The following is a 13,991-nucleotide window of genomic DNA, read 5'->3' on the forward strand; positions in this document are numbered from 1 at the left end:
AGTAGATGACAGTAGAAGGTGACAGTAGTAAATTATAGTAGTAGATGATAGCAGGTGGTGATAGTAGTAGGCGATTGTTATAGGTGAAAGTTGTAGATGATAGTAGTAGGTGATAGTAGTAGGTTATGTTAGTAGATGATAGAAGTTGATGATAGTAGTAGATGATAGTAGTAGGTGATGGTAGTAGATGATAGTAGTAGATGACAGTAGTAGATGACAGTAGTAGATGATAGTAGTAGGTGATGGTAGTAGATGATAGTAGCAGATGATGGTAGTAGATGATAAGGAGAGAGGAGCTATTATTGAGATAAAGACAGAAGGTTGTAGGAAAGAAGAGAAAGTAAAGAGGTGTAGGAGGAGAGGCAGAGTGTGGCTCTGTCATGGTGAATATGAGGTTACTTACCCCAGTGAGTCTAGCCTTTCCCTTTTTCACACTTCAGAACAACTCTATTGATGTCCTCCACCACCTCCACCACCTCCACCGGCCCAGACTGCCATGCCCTGCCACCCAGCCTGACCTCTAACCTCTGGTCCCAAAGGGTCACTGAGTCGCTTCCTGAACAGGCCGACCCCCCAGCCCCCCATGCTGGACGGACCGTTATCTGGGAGCGCCGGTTGGAAAGCTGACAGGACAGGAGGGAAGGGGAATGGAATGGAAGGGGAGGAAGAGGGGGTGGAGGGAGCGAGGGGTAAAGGCAGTCTGGCAGGACGACGTCGCTCAGATAAGACATAAAAAGAGCCGACCAGTCATCTGAGCCGACCCGTCACCGAGGGGTCACCGGGAGTCAGCGCTACGGCTACGGCAGCTGTCCATCACATCTCTGGGACAAGGGCTCCGACTGTACCTGACCTGTCAATCACCTGTGGTTACTCGGCAACCACACAGGGGATGCTGCACATACAAGAGCAGACTTAAGTTTTGATTGCCACAATCATATGATGTCATGACATCGTTTGTTACATCCACTGCAGTTGTAGAAAAATGTATTTTCACAAATTGCTAACGATAAAGTGCCAAATATATTTTAACCGTTGTCAATTTGATCTCATATACAGTTGAAGTCGGAAGTTTACATACAGTTAGGTTAGAGTCATTAAAACTTGTTTTTCAACCACTCCACAAATTTCATGTTAGCAAACTATAGGTTTGGCAAGTCGGTTAGGACATCTACTTTGTGCATGACACAAGTAATTTTTCCAACAATTGTTTACAGACAGATTATTTCACTTAAATTTCACTGTATCACAATTCCAGTGTTTCAGAAGTTGACATACAGTATGTTGACAGTGCCTTTAAACAGCTTGGAAAATTCCAGAAAATTATGTCATGGCTTTAGAAGCTTCTGATAGGCTAACTGACATTATTTGAGTCAATTGGAGGTGTACCTGTGGATGTATTTCAAGGCCTACTGTCACGTCCTGACCATGGTAAACTGTTATTTTCTATGGTAGAGTAGGTCAGGCCGTGACAGGGGGGTTTATTCTATGTGTTCTATTTCTATGTTCTTAGGTTCTAGTTTTTGTGTTTCTATGTTGGTTTGTTTGGAATGATCTCCAATTAGAGGCAGCTGGTCCTCGTTGTTTCTAATTGGAGATCATACTTAAGTAGGGGTTTTTCTTCCTGGGTTTTGTGGGTGATTATTTTTGAGTAGTGTTTGTTTCTCCTCTGCATCACGGTTTGTTGTTTTGTCTATTCAGTTATTTACATTTACATTTAACATTTAAGTCATTTAGCAGACGCTCTTATCCAGAGCGACTTACAAATTATTTGATGTATTGCATAGTTTCACAGAGTAAATAAAATGTGGAACTACACACACGCTGCACCCTGGTCCTCTCCTTTTGACAGCCGTGACACCTACCTTCAGACTCTGTGCCTCTTTGCTTGACATCATGAGAAAATAAAAAGAAATCAGCCCAGATCTCAGAATGGTAGACCTATATGGTAGACCTGTACAAGTCTGGTTCATCCTTGGGAGAAATTTTCAAACGCCTGAAGGTACCACTTTCATCTGTACAAACAATAGTATGCTAGTATAAACACCATGGGACCACGCAGCCGTCATACCGCTCAGGAAGGAGATGCGTTCTGTCTCCTAGAGCTGAACGTACTTTGGTGCGAAACGTGCAAATCAATCCCAGAACAACAGCAAAGGACCTTGTGAAGATGCTGGAGAAAACAGGTACAAAAGTATCTATATCCACAGTAAAACGAGTCCTATATCGACATAACCTGATAGGCCGCTCAACAAGGAAGAAGCCACTGCTCCAAAACAGCCATAAAGCCAGACTACGGTTTGCAACTGCACATGGGGACAAAGATCATACTTTTTTGGATAAATGTCCTCTGGTCTGATGAAACAAAAATAGAACTGTTTGGCCATAATGACCATCGTTATGTTTGGAGGAAAAAGGGGGAGGCTTGCAAGCCGAAGAACACCATCCCAACCGTGAAGCACGGGGGTGGCAGCATCATGTTGTGGGGGTGCTTTGCTGCAGGAGGGACTGGTGCACTTCACAAAATAGATGACATCATGAGGACGGAAAGTTATGTGGAAATATTGAAGCAACATCTCAAGACATCAGTCAGGAAGTTAAAGCTTGGTCGCAAATGGGTCTTCCAAATGGACAATGATCCTAAGCATACTTCCAAAGTTGTGGCAAAATGGCTTAAGGACAACAAAGTCAAGGTATTGGAGTGGCCATCACAAAGCCCTGACCTCAACCCTATAGAAACTTTGCAGGCAGAACTGAAAAAGTGTGTGCGAGCAAGGAGACCTACAAACCTGACTCATTTACACCAGCTCTGTCAGGTGATCTATAGCTGTATCCAAATCTGGAGCAGACGGTCACAGCCGCGCACATGGGACCCCTCGCACCACCAGCCCTGCTATCAGACCTCACAGTACACGGTGAGAGGCTATCCAGACGTGCTCTATAACACACACCTGTCCCCCCCCCACACACACACACTTATACTTCGTCACCTCTGTCATCTGTATCACCTGTATTACCTGTACCCACACACGTCACGCTTGTACTCTTCTTATATTCCTGTATGTTTGTCATATTACATTTGCTTGTGTGTTTACTTTGTGCCTTTCATATGTTGCTATTTTAGATCTTTGATAGGTTCCTATTTTAGGTCTTTGATAGGTTCCTATTTTATATCCTTGATAGGTTCCTATTTTAGGTCTTTGATAGGTTCCTATTTCAGAATTTTGATAGGTTCCTATTTTAGATTTTTGATAGGTTTCTATTTTAGATATTAGATAGGGTTCTATTTTAGATATTGGATAGGTTTCCATTTTAGATCTTTGATAGGTTTCTATTTCAGATTTTTGATAGGTTTCTATTTTAGATCTTTGATAGGTTTCTATTTTAGATCTTTGATAGGTTTCTATTTTAGATCTTTGATAGGTTTCTATTTTAGATCTTTGATAGGTTTCTATTTTAGATCTTTGATAGGTTCATATTTTAGATCTTTGATAGGTTTCTATTTCAGATTTTTGATAGGTTTCTATTTTAGATCTTTGATAGGTTCCTATTTTAGATATTAGATAGGGTTCTATTTTAGATCTTTGATACGTTTCTATTTTAGATCTTTGATAGGTTTCTATTTTAGATCTTTGACAGGTTCCTATTTTAGATCTTTGACAGGTTCCTATTTTAGATATTAGATAGGGTTCTATTTTAGATATTGGATAGGTTTCCATTTTAGATCTTTGATAGGTTCCTATTTTAACGTGCGTACGTGTGTCTGTGTGTGAAGTTTTTCAGCTGGTAAATAGAAATATATAAAACATTTTTTTTTTTCTTCCTATTTGTATTATTTATTGTAATAAATAATAGATAGTAAAAACATATTTGAAACATATTTACTCAAATGTATAAGAACCTGACTATTGTTTAGATTTTGTGTTGAAACCCAGAACAGACTGACCCTCCTCTCCTCTCACCTAGCATGCGAGCACACAGCCCTCCTTCTCAACCCACTCTGCTCTGTAGAAATGACACTATTATTGCATTGATATTTCTCAACATAATGAAATCTGTTCCGTCTTGCGCCAATTGAACATTGTTAACGTTCATCTCACAATGAAGTCTCCATGAACAGCTAATAAAACATAATCTGCTCTGTATCTCCCAGTCTACCCGAGAAGCACAGAAAAACCTTTTAGCATATCTTCACTTGGGCTGTGCTGAGTGACAATTTGCTGCTTTAGACAGAAACACTTTTGATATTTTTTTTATCCTACCTCTTTCTTATAAATGATGCAGCAAAGCATCCAGGGGTTAACATCTAAATGAATCTGCATCTGGTAAGTAGGTTTAGTGGCATTAAAACGGTGGATGTCTGTAGGGTTTCTTGTTTTTCCAACTTTGAAAAGAGAAATGGTATCAGTTTGGGGATGGTGCCTTACTTCTACACCTGAGGAAGGACAGGCAGACTTTCTGTTCTTTTTGTTGCTGTTTTTATGCACAGTATGTGCTTTATATGTGTCTGTTGTTCAGTCGTTCCCCATTCATGATTTTAGCACAGTAACATCACCCCATGGCATGACATCATATACCCATAGTAACCCCTTTCCATGCCCCATTCACATTTGGTTCTAATGCCCCTCTGTTCTACTGGTTATTACGTAACCACAAAGAGATTCGGACAAAACCAGGCCTGAAAGCTGTGAGATTTTTGCAATAGGATAACAGAAATCAAAGGAGAATTGTTGCCTTTTATTTTTCTGATGTTTGTTTGGTTATTTCAAAGGGAACGCTTTGACCGGTCCAGACAGAAGGTAGCAGTTTGGCCTTGTACTTAAGAGGAGTGATTAGAAATGTTTTCCACATGAGTTGGTTACAGTAGGTGATAAAGGCACATTACTGGCCCTCGGACCAAGGGCCCTTTCCAGGGCTTCTCATCATCAATGATGGTGTTTTAGCAGATTTAAAGAAACGCTTTATCAGGCTTTCGTATCACAGTTTGTTCCTGGTATTTTATATGAGTGGAAACTACACCATATAGTTAGAACAGAAAATTAACATTTCTGGTTAAGAGAAGGAATAAGGTTTAGTGCGATATATCTACATTGTTCCAGTCTTAATCTGTCCCCCCTCTCTCTCTCTCTCTCTCTTGTTCTCTTTCTCTGGTTCCAGGTCTCCTCTCACTAAGATATCACTCTTTCATCCCTCTCATAAAAGTGTTAGTCTCCCTCATTGCAAGGTGTGGTGGTGAGTGCTGTGCTGGTGGAAATCATAGGATGAGGTAAGCACCAACAGAGAATGTTATCGTGTTAGATGTAGTCTCTCTCATGTATCGGGTACATTTTTGCAGGCACTTTACCTGTTTCTCCTCTCACCTACGCTCTTACAGTATTCTGAGTACAATAATGACAGCAGAAGTCGTAGTAATAGTAAAAGTAGTGATAGTGGTTATGGCTATAGGCCTTTATTTTAACGAACAGATCAGTATGCCAATCAGGTCCTATATCTGGCCACATTGACAGCAGCATTTTGGGTTAGCAGTCCTACCTTAATCCCCAACTCTTACTAAAGACCTATATGATGCTGGCTCGGGTTTAAAGTTAACTTCTCATCCTGTCCCAGCCTCAGACAAAAAAAAAGCTAATATTCTGTTTTATTGAACACCTGTTGTTTTCATTGGAAGAAATACAAAGCAATTCTGCTTGAAATTAGAGAAGATAAGATAAGAGCAGAGCAATCTGGTAATGAGTAGACCTCTTGAGTCAATATTCAATAATAGGCTATCTTCTCTTTGAGTTGATACCTCTCTCATTCCTCTGATTTTTTATTCACTGAAATATACCCCTTGAGTTTTGAAGAATATGACTGAAAGGCCATGGCTGTCTTGCCCTATCCCATGAATCACGAAATACTGTTTGTTCAGTGAAAATATCAGAAGGACGTTTTGAATGTATAATGATGTTTAAAACAGCCCTAAATTAAATCTCCCGTTATATTTCTAGTTATGACATCATATTACTCTACAACTAGCACGGCATTTCTGAAAGCGATTTAAATGTCTAATAGGCCTATGTAACATACTTTACAGAATTATTGTATTGAAAAAGCCCATAGGTAAATGAAAATATAATACTTGAACATATATTAATTGCCTTTTTATTTCAATTATATACTTTTATTTGGGCGAGATAGATAAACCCGATATGACTTTGCTTTCTCGATACATTTCGTTAATTCTCTTACTGCACTCTTGCCCTTTTGATTGTTTTACTGTGCCTAAATTCAAATGAGACAGAATTGGTATTTTATTTAGAGGGACAATGGTCTGTTTTTAGTAGCAGTAGCCATTATCCGTTGGTAAGCCGTAGTTATAGCTCAACCTTTCGACGCAAAGCTAATACGCAGACACATTCACAAATACTACTCATTAGTTGACATGCCATTTCCATCACGTCTGTATAATATTCTGTAGCATATTTAGACAACAACACGCCCCCTGTAGGAATCCAATATTTGTACACTACCCTACTGTAATAAGAAATAAGTCGTTTGGATCTATTGCATAGCCTAATAAAAACAGAAACTACATCCAATAGGGATTAATCTGTCTTTAATCTCTCTGATCTATGTGGAGATTTGATTGATTGATTTGTATGTCTGAAAATGTCAATGTTGATTAACAACGTAGGCCTGCTTTTCATTTATCTAAAGCTTCTTTGATTTTTAGAGACTACAAAAATATGCACCACAAAATTGTTCAACAACAGTTATTTCAAATGTTCTGTCAGTTTGTGTTTTATCTGCAGTGTGGAGTGGTACTGCAAGCCACACTGGCGTATCGTCTGTGTACTTCCACTTTACCAATTGTTTTAAAGACAGGCTTTCAAAAGCAATTAGAAGTGATGTGAAACCGGGGCAGTTGCATTTGGAATATCTATTTTAAATGCATTTAATTATGTATCGTTTTTTTATACCCAGCCTAAAGCACCATCTGCAATTACAATATATGCTAGTTAAGAAATGTTTGCATATGCAATAAAACCTGCCGGATGTGTGGTTTAATATAAGCCCCCTCACAGGAGACATGCAAACTTTCTTCAAGATGTGCAGGAGAGAGATACTTTATTAAACCATTACTATTTAACCAAGGGCATATGAACATGTCCTCGTAGTTTATTCGCTCAAAGCTTAATTGTTATTTGTAATAAAGTTTGTTTTCTTCATTTGAACACATCATAAATGCGCTTTTGGGAGTTAATGGTCTTTATGCATGTGAGTTATCTTAACTTGTTCAGGTTGGCCACTGATTTCTCTAAAGCATGCACTTGACATAGAATAGTGATGCTATCATCTAAAACTGTTACATTTTCCCTTATAAGACTATGGGGGAAGGCTACATCAGTGGGTGTCCATTCAGGGGTGGTGTCAGCTAAGAGGAAGGCCAGGTGAGCTAGCAGGCAGGTGTTATGATGAGTTGATTGGGAAGAGAGAAGAGAAGATGGGAATAAGATAAACTGTGGCGCTCCTGTTCAGCCTTTACGGCATTGGAGCTTGGCGACGTTCCCATTGGACTTCTGTCTGCTGATTACATCGATAAATAAATACATCGACTTAATCATCGCCTGCAACATTAGGCTACACGATGCGTAAAAACTTCCCTGCGAGAGGGAGAGCGCGCATTATCATGCTCTCCTGCATGACACCGCAGCACTCGCTGGAGCCTATAGCTTATTCTATTTCAGCAGTAACCCCAGAATCCTGCAGAGTGCATTATTCCAGAGGGGAAATAGAAAGTCGATTTAAAATGTCAAAATACCGACTGCGGGTGTGTGTGCGCGCACACTCTATGCAGTATTTTTGATTGAAAGTGAAGGCATTTCTCTCTGCAGCGGTATTGGGAGGGGGCGGAGGGAGGTAGGTGCATAAAGGCACCTACCTATGCGGGGCCAGCCTCGAGCATTAGAGGGTGCTTTGATCAGAAAGGCCAGTTCATCTTCATCCTTCTCGGGGACTTCATCAGATGCTGATGTTGGTGCGCGCGTGCACCGGTTTCCCTCGGAAGAGAGAAAGGGAGACGTGGGGGGAAGAAAGTGTCATCATAAATGTGCGTTGTGTTGTGGATGACTTTGTGACGACCTCTGTTGCAAATGGGCTATGCATGCGGAATAGCGGCCTCCCTCACAGACATGGAAATGGCTTAGCCGCTATCGCCGTCGTCCTGGTAACCATCTGAGTCCCCATCTCGCGGAGAGAAATGAGTTATGAAAAGGCTAGAGTGAAGCAGGGATTAAACATGATCCCGGGGACAGTGTCAATCAAAAACCAACTCACAAATCTCACTCTTTTTTTCTATTACAAAATTGTGTTATGAAAAGCAGCATATATTTAGACAGGCAAAGGTGCCACCGACCATTTTATATTTTTATGGGCTTGATAATGAATTGGTGCTTTAATAAACCAATAGACTAAAGAAAATGAACTTTAGGTTTAAAAACGATTCAATTTTCTTAGAGCATTTAATGGTGGTCGAGTGTATATCTTAATTATGTAAGGCGATGGACGTATTCAATTACCCAGATTAATTGCAATGCATATTTTAGATTAGACAAATTTCTCTTCAGATCAAAGGGGTGTTCATCATGTTGTATTCCAGTGCGTCATGCAGTGCTTCTCCAGAAGGCTATTGTGGACAGCGCAATGTAGATCCTAATCAGATGTGTACATTTCCAAATTCAATGTGTAGCCTAAGTAGTTAAGGTACAGAGCGATATAATGCTCTTATACCGGTTCTCCATTTCGATATATCGAATATCAGATATATCGCGAGTAGTTATATTAACCAATGATGCCGCTCACCTTTAACTGAAATGGGGGACATAGCAGCTTGTTCTTCTTCTGCATGGCTCATATTCACAAATGGAAAGGTTATGAGTCTAGCACACTGAGTGAATGCTCTCCTTCCAAGCCTACTGTTCGCATTTCACCACGCCATGCACACATTACCCAGCCAGTAAGAATGAGGGCAGAGTGATACGCAGAGCGAGGGGGGGATGAAGAAAAAAAAGTTCCCAAATTGGCTTGACCCCATGCTATTTGATATTTGCCTATTTGACAGTCATTTAAAGGCGCGCGGCAGCAAAGCAGAACGCGGACAAGTCCGGCCTGAAACCGAACCGTGTGCGCGCGGGGGGATCTGGAGAACCCGATAGCTGGGGACTTACACCCTCCAAAGGCTTTCGGGACACTTTAGCCTGGCTCGCTCGGCCCTGGAGCGCCAGTGAGTCGCCATGCAGGGTGTAAACGTTAAATGTTAGCTATTTGTTCCATGGATTGTGAGGGGGGAAAAGTCAGTCTTTCATTCATTCTTTTTTCTCCCTCTCTCTCCCTCTGCCTTCTCTTTCAGACTCCTCAGAACCACACAAACAGCCATTGACTAAGCGGCTTAGGTAGCCCCGTAATAACGCTTAAACGAATCTCCCACAATTAAGCAAAGGAGAAGTTTAAAAAAAGGGAGAACGGAATAATAAACTAGGAAAGGGGGTGGAAATATGTGTAATCGTTGAGATGGTATAGACAAAGGCTCCCGAGGCGGAGGAATCTCGAGGTTATCTTGCTATCCTTGCGTTTCCTTATCACCCTGTGGATAAATATTGGTATATCATAGAGGAACTGGGGGCCAGTGAAACCCTATAACGCATTGTTTTGATTGTTACAATAAACAGGTGATCTACATCAAGATATGTGGCTCTCTGTATTGGAGCACGAGGATCCGGCGGCGTCAATGTGGGGGGTCGGGGAGGGAAGGATGCTCAGAATGAAAAGCCATTTTGCGTGAGGAGGTTAAGCGACTGGCTTTTAATAAACGAGCCCTTATTAAAGGATGAGTACATTCCCCTGCAGATAAAGGGCCGTTTTGCATTGTGCTCGTTCCCCCGCGGGAATATACCTCCTAACAGGCTGTTTGTCTCCAACTCCCCTGTCCTCAATCTCATTAACTAATCTACCCATCTATATTATCTACCTACCTCGCTTCCCTCTTTCTCATCTCTGTTCATCTCTTCCATTCACAACAACTCTCTTATTTCTAAACAAACACAACATTTAAAAGACAATTTTCTCACATAATGCGTGAGGTGATTTCCCATAGCGTTATATGCAATAATACGCTTCATTTTGGTCGCTTTGTCCCCAAACACCTCGCCGTTGCAGCCCTTCGACTTGGCCTGGGTAGATCCATGCAGGATTACTGCAGCGTTATTAACCAGGGACGGGGGGCATGCCTGTCTGCTTGAGTGTCAGGCTGCCCATCCATCCCCTGTGGCGGGCGGGTTTGTTTGAGATGGCGGCCTGTCTGAATATAAGACTGATAAACATCTGGGAGGCTTTGCCAGGACATTAGAAAATGAGGGATCAGAGAGACATTCAGAGGCCCGGAAAAATACAAACGCTTAATGAGAATATAAATTAAATGAGAGAGAGAGAGAGAGAGAGAGAGAGAGAGAGAGAGAGAGAGAGAGAGAGAGAGAGAGAGAGAGATGCTCATCAGCTAATTACAGCTGCAAATATAATGCACATTTATCCTGGCAAGGCAGTGAGCGTTCCCGTTAAAACATGCACCATCCAGATATCCGATGCGGGCAATGTGCCAAATGGCTACAAAACACATTTCTTTCACATGATTATTATTATTATTTGAATTCAACAAAGATAACCCAAACCACGGTCAATTGCTAGTTATCATTATTATCGTTAAGTATTAGGCTACCATTATATTCTTATTAGAAAACGTAAGTCTAATATTTGCTTCCTATAGCTAGCTACTAGCTACTATAGCTAGTCCTATTCACTGTGTACAGCCAACTTTGCCCATGCCCCCCCCCCCTCCCACCGTCATAATTTCAATAGGGTGGCATACTACCCAAGAACAATGACACCACCGTGCCCAAGATAATCCCCATCCAGCAATTACAGTCCCAACATATTCAATGTTTACACACTGCTACATGCCCCGTTTTCCAACTTATAATGATGAATGATATTTCGCCTAGGATTAATCATAGAAAATTAAAAATCTATCGGAGGTGGTTAGATGGAGAGGTGGGGGAGGGGAGGGGGGGGGGGCGAGGTGGTTGTGGGGGAGATTCGTGAGAGAGAGGGCGGGGGGCTGTGTGAAAACAAATTAGCTTCATCGAATCTTTTTAGATGCAAATATTTTGTTATCTCCACTTTACTGCACTGTTTTCACTGTTTATGATTAATTATCTCTTCTTGGTGAAAAATAAATCATGCAAAATTAGGATCTCGCTGGCTCCACTGGCTAGAGCAGCGATGGCAGGTCGATGCTGTTAATTCCAGGTTGAAATTGACACACTAATTATGCTGCAGAGTGGCGCTGGAACACTAGGAGGCAAGATTATACCTCCGCAGTACTCTTTTTTTTATCAGATCCCCTTATATTTTACCAATTAAAAATCGTAAAGGCATTTCATTGCCCCGGGATAAAAAAAGCAGCTCCTCTCCTAACATTGGCCATCACTTTCCCCCATCAGATTCATTGTGATGTATTAGATGCAATAAATTATCCCATGTAACAAAACATGGCGAGCTGAAAGGCTGGTAATCTGCAGAGGAGAGATAAGGATTCATTATTCCAAATCATTATGAATCCGGCGTTGGCTGTGACTTCTTTCTTAATCAGTTTCTGTGATCCTGGATACGTGAAGGGAGCAGATAAGAGAGAAGTCGTTTATAATTCTCCCCACCTCGGCCTAATATTTTAAAATAAAATCGCAGGGAAGAAGAAGCCGTATATATATAAAAAACAACAACACTGGCTTACATTTGGAAGGCGCACAGGAGGAGAATAATAAAACACATGGAGAAAATAAATAAGGAAATGCATGAAGCACCGTGGCCTATGGATTTAGGAGGCGTTTTGTCTCACATTAAGGTCACCCTTGACATCTGCACATAAGCAGCAATTGGCTATGGTTGGCTGAAACCTTAAGTTACAAGGTGCCTTTAATTGGGATAGCTTTGAGTGTATCTATTTAAACTGATCAGGTATGGACATTATCCCTATCTGGGTTTAGTAGGCTATACATAAATGCTATTATGTGTAGGGTCAACAACGACAATAACACAACAATGCGATGTGTAGCCCAATGCAGATAAGACCAATATGTGCATATATAATCACTAAATGTAATAGTTGATTGCAAAAGCATGATACATTCCAGTGGCAACGCGCAAATGAAAATCTAGCTAAAAAGGTATCCAAACAATTAACTTGGACGACATGTAGGCTGCAAGTGTTTAAACAGGCCAGCTTGTTCTATGATGCCAACATTAATCGGGTTATGAACATGATATCATAATCCCTCATTCTATCTGCTGATAAGATTCATCGTTATAAATACCAAAAAGGGGCTTAAATAAATAAATAATGCGCAAAAACACAAATGTGTAGCCTACTTGCATTATACCGGAAGGTTTACGCTCAGCTGTTGTCAGCACACGCTGTCACGCAGGAGCTCACGTCAAATTCAACATTAATCACCCGATTTCATGCCATTACTAGAGTGCACGCGGGAGAGAAGAGGAGAGTGACTTTGGACTTGGCCGTGCTCGCGCTCACAGACATCACTGGACCAACAATGTCCCCAGAATCAAAATGGAGCCTCGTGAAGCTGTGTGCCTCAGAAAATCGGTTCTCTTTTCGTTTAGGAGAAACACCCCACAAACATAATCATGGATACTTAATTTAGAAGGCTTAATTTATTTTGCGTGTCACATATTTCTGTTCTGTTTGCAAATGGTTGATAGGAGAAAGGGGGATTCATTTTTTTCCTGTCACATTTAATTATATCGCTACAATGAATGAAGCTAATTAATTCTTCAGATATGTTATTTCTTCAAACGTTAATAATATTTGTATTGCACTTACAATAAGTCATAATCATCTGCGGAATATACAGCGATTTGACCTTTGTTTACTATATCGAAGGCATCAGTATGCGTATTTAACATCGAAACATAATTACCAACACCTTTATATTGAAAATTGAAACCGTTTATTTTTTAATAAGCACTTTATTTACGTACAATGCAAGCATATTCAATAATTAACATCTGGATGTGTTCTTTTGTAATTCTATTAAAATATTGACATACTAATTCTGTAAATGAAAGCTCTTGTTGCCCTGAAAACATTGAATTATTCATTGGTTTAAAAGACACATTTTTGGCTGGTTGCTTCCGTAAGTTTATACAGCGACGCTTGTGCCAATTATCTTTAATTTATTACCTTAATTGAATTTCTTCTCCAAAGATAGATTTTGGTGTGATCAGTTTACATTTTCCTTCAGAGTCAAGTCGCAACGTGAGATATCAAGCCTCCAGCATCAGCAGAATTCTCTCGCGCTCTCTCTCTTTCTCTCTCTCTCTTTCTCGCTCTCGCCCTCTCTTACTTTCTCTCTCTTTCTTCATTCTCTGTTTTAGAGGAGGAAGACGGAAGATGGATCAGTTATATTTGGTGTCTATTTCAAACATGGTATCTGTGTAAGCAGATATGTGGGTGTATGTTGGTGGATAGCCTATGCCATTTTTTTAGTTTTCACCAAAAATATGTCGACCTTTTATTAATAGTTTAAATTAAATTATTAAGATACTGTACATCTATAGGCCTGAATGACAACATTTTTACACCTTATGGTACATTTCATGGGGAAATTCAGTAGGCTACAAATATTATGGATGTGTACTTCTGCAACTTTATTTTAGAACATTAAAATGTGTTATATATCAGTGTTAGAAGATCGAAATTAATAGATTAACGAAGGTACTTTATTTCTGAATATTTTGAAAGAAAACAATGTCCATTAGCCTTCATCATGAATACTATAATCCTAATATCCATTGGTGACGATGGCCTATAGTAGAATAGGCCTAAGCCATTGTAAAATATAGGCTTACTGAGCCTATGTCATCCTAACAAAAGAATACTCAGG

At 40.4% G+C, this 13,991-nt stretch overlaps 1 long non-coding RNA gene across 1 annotated transcript in view; it reads right to left on the reverse strand.

Moving 5' to 3' along the window:
* The window catches only part of LOC115198856 (uncharacterized), a 29,098-nt gene that overhangs the window by 8,972 nt on the left and 6,135 nt on the right, over positions 1-13,991 (reverse strand). The gene's annotated exons all lie outside the window — the stretch shown is intronic.

Source organism: Salmo trutta, chromosome 8, assembly GCF_901001165.1.
Source record: "Salmo trutta chromosome 8, fSalTru1.1, whole genome shotgun sequence".
NCBI lineage: Eukaryota > Metazoa > Chordata > Actinopteri > Salmoniformes > Salmonidae > Salmo > Salmo trutta.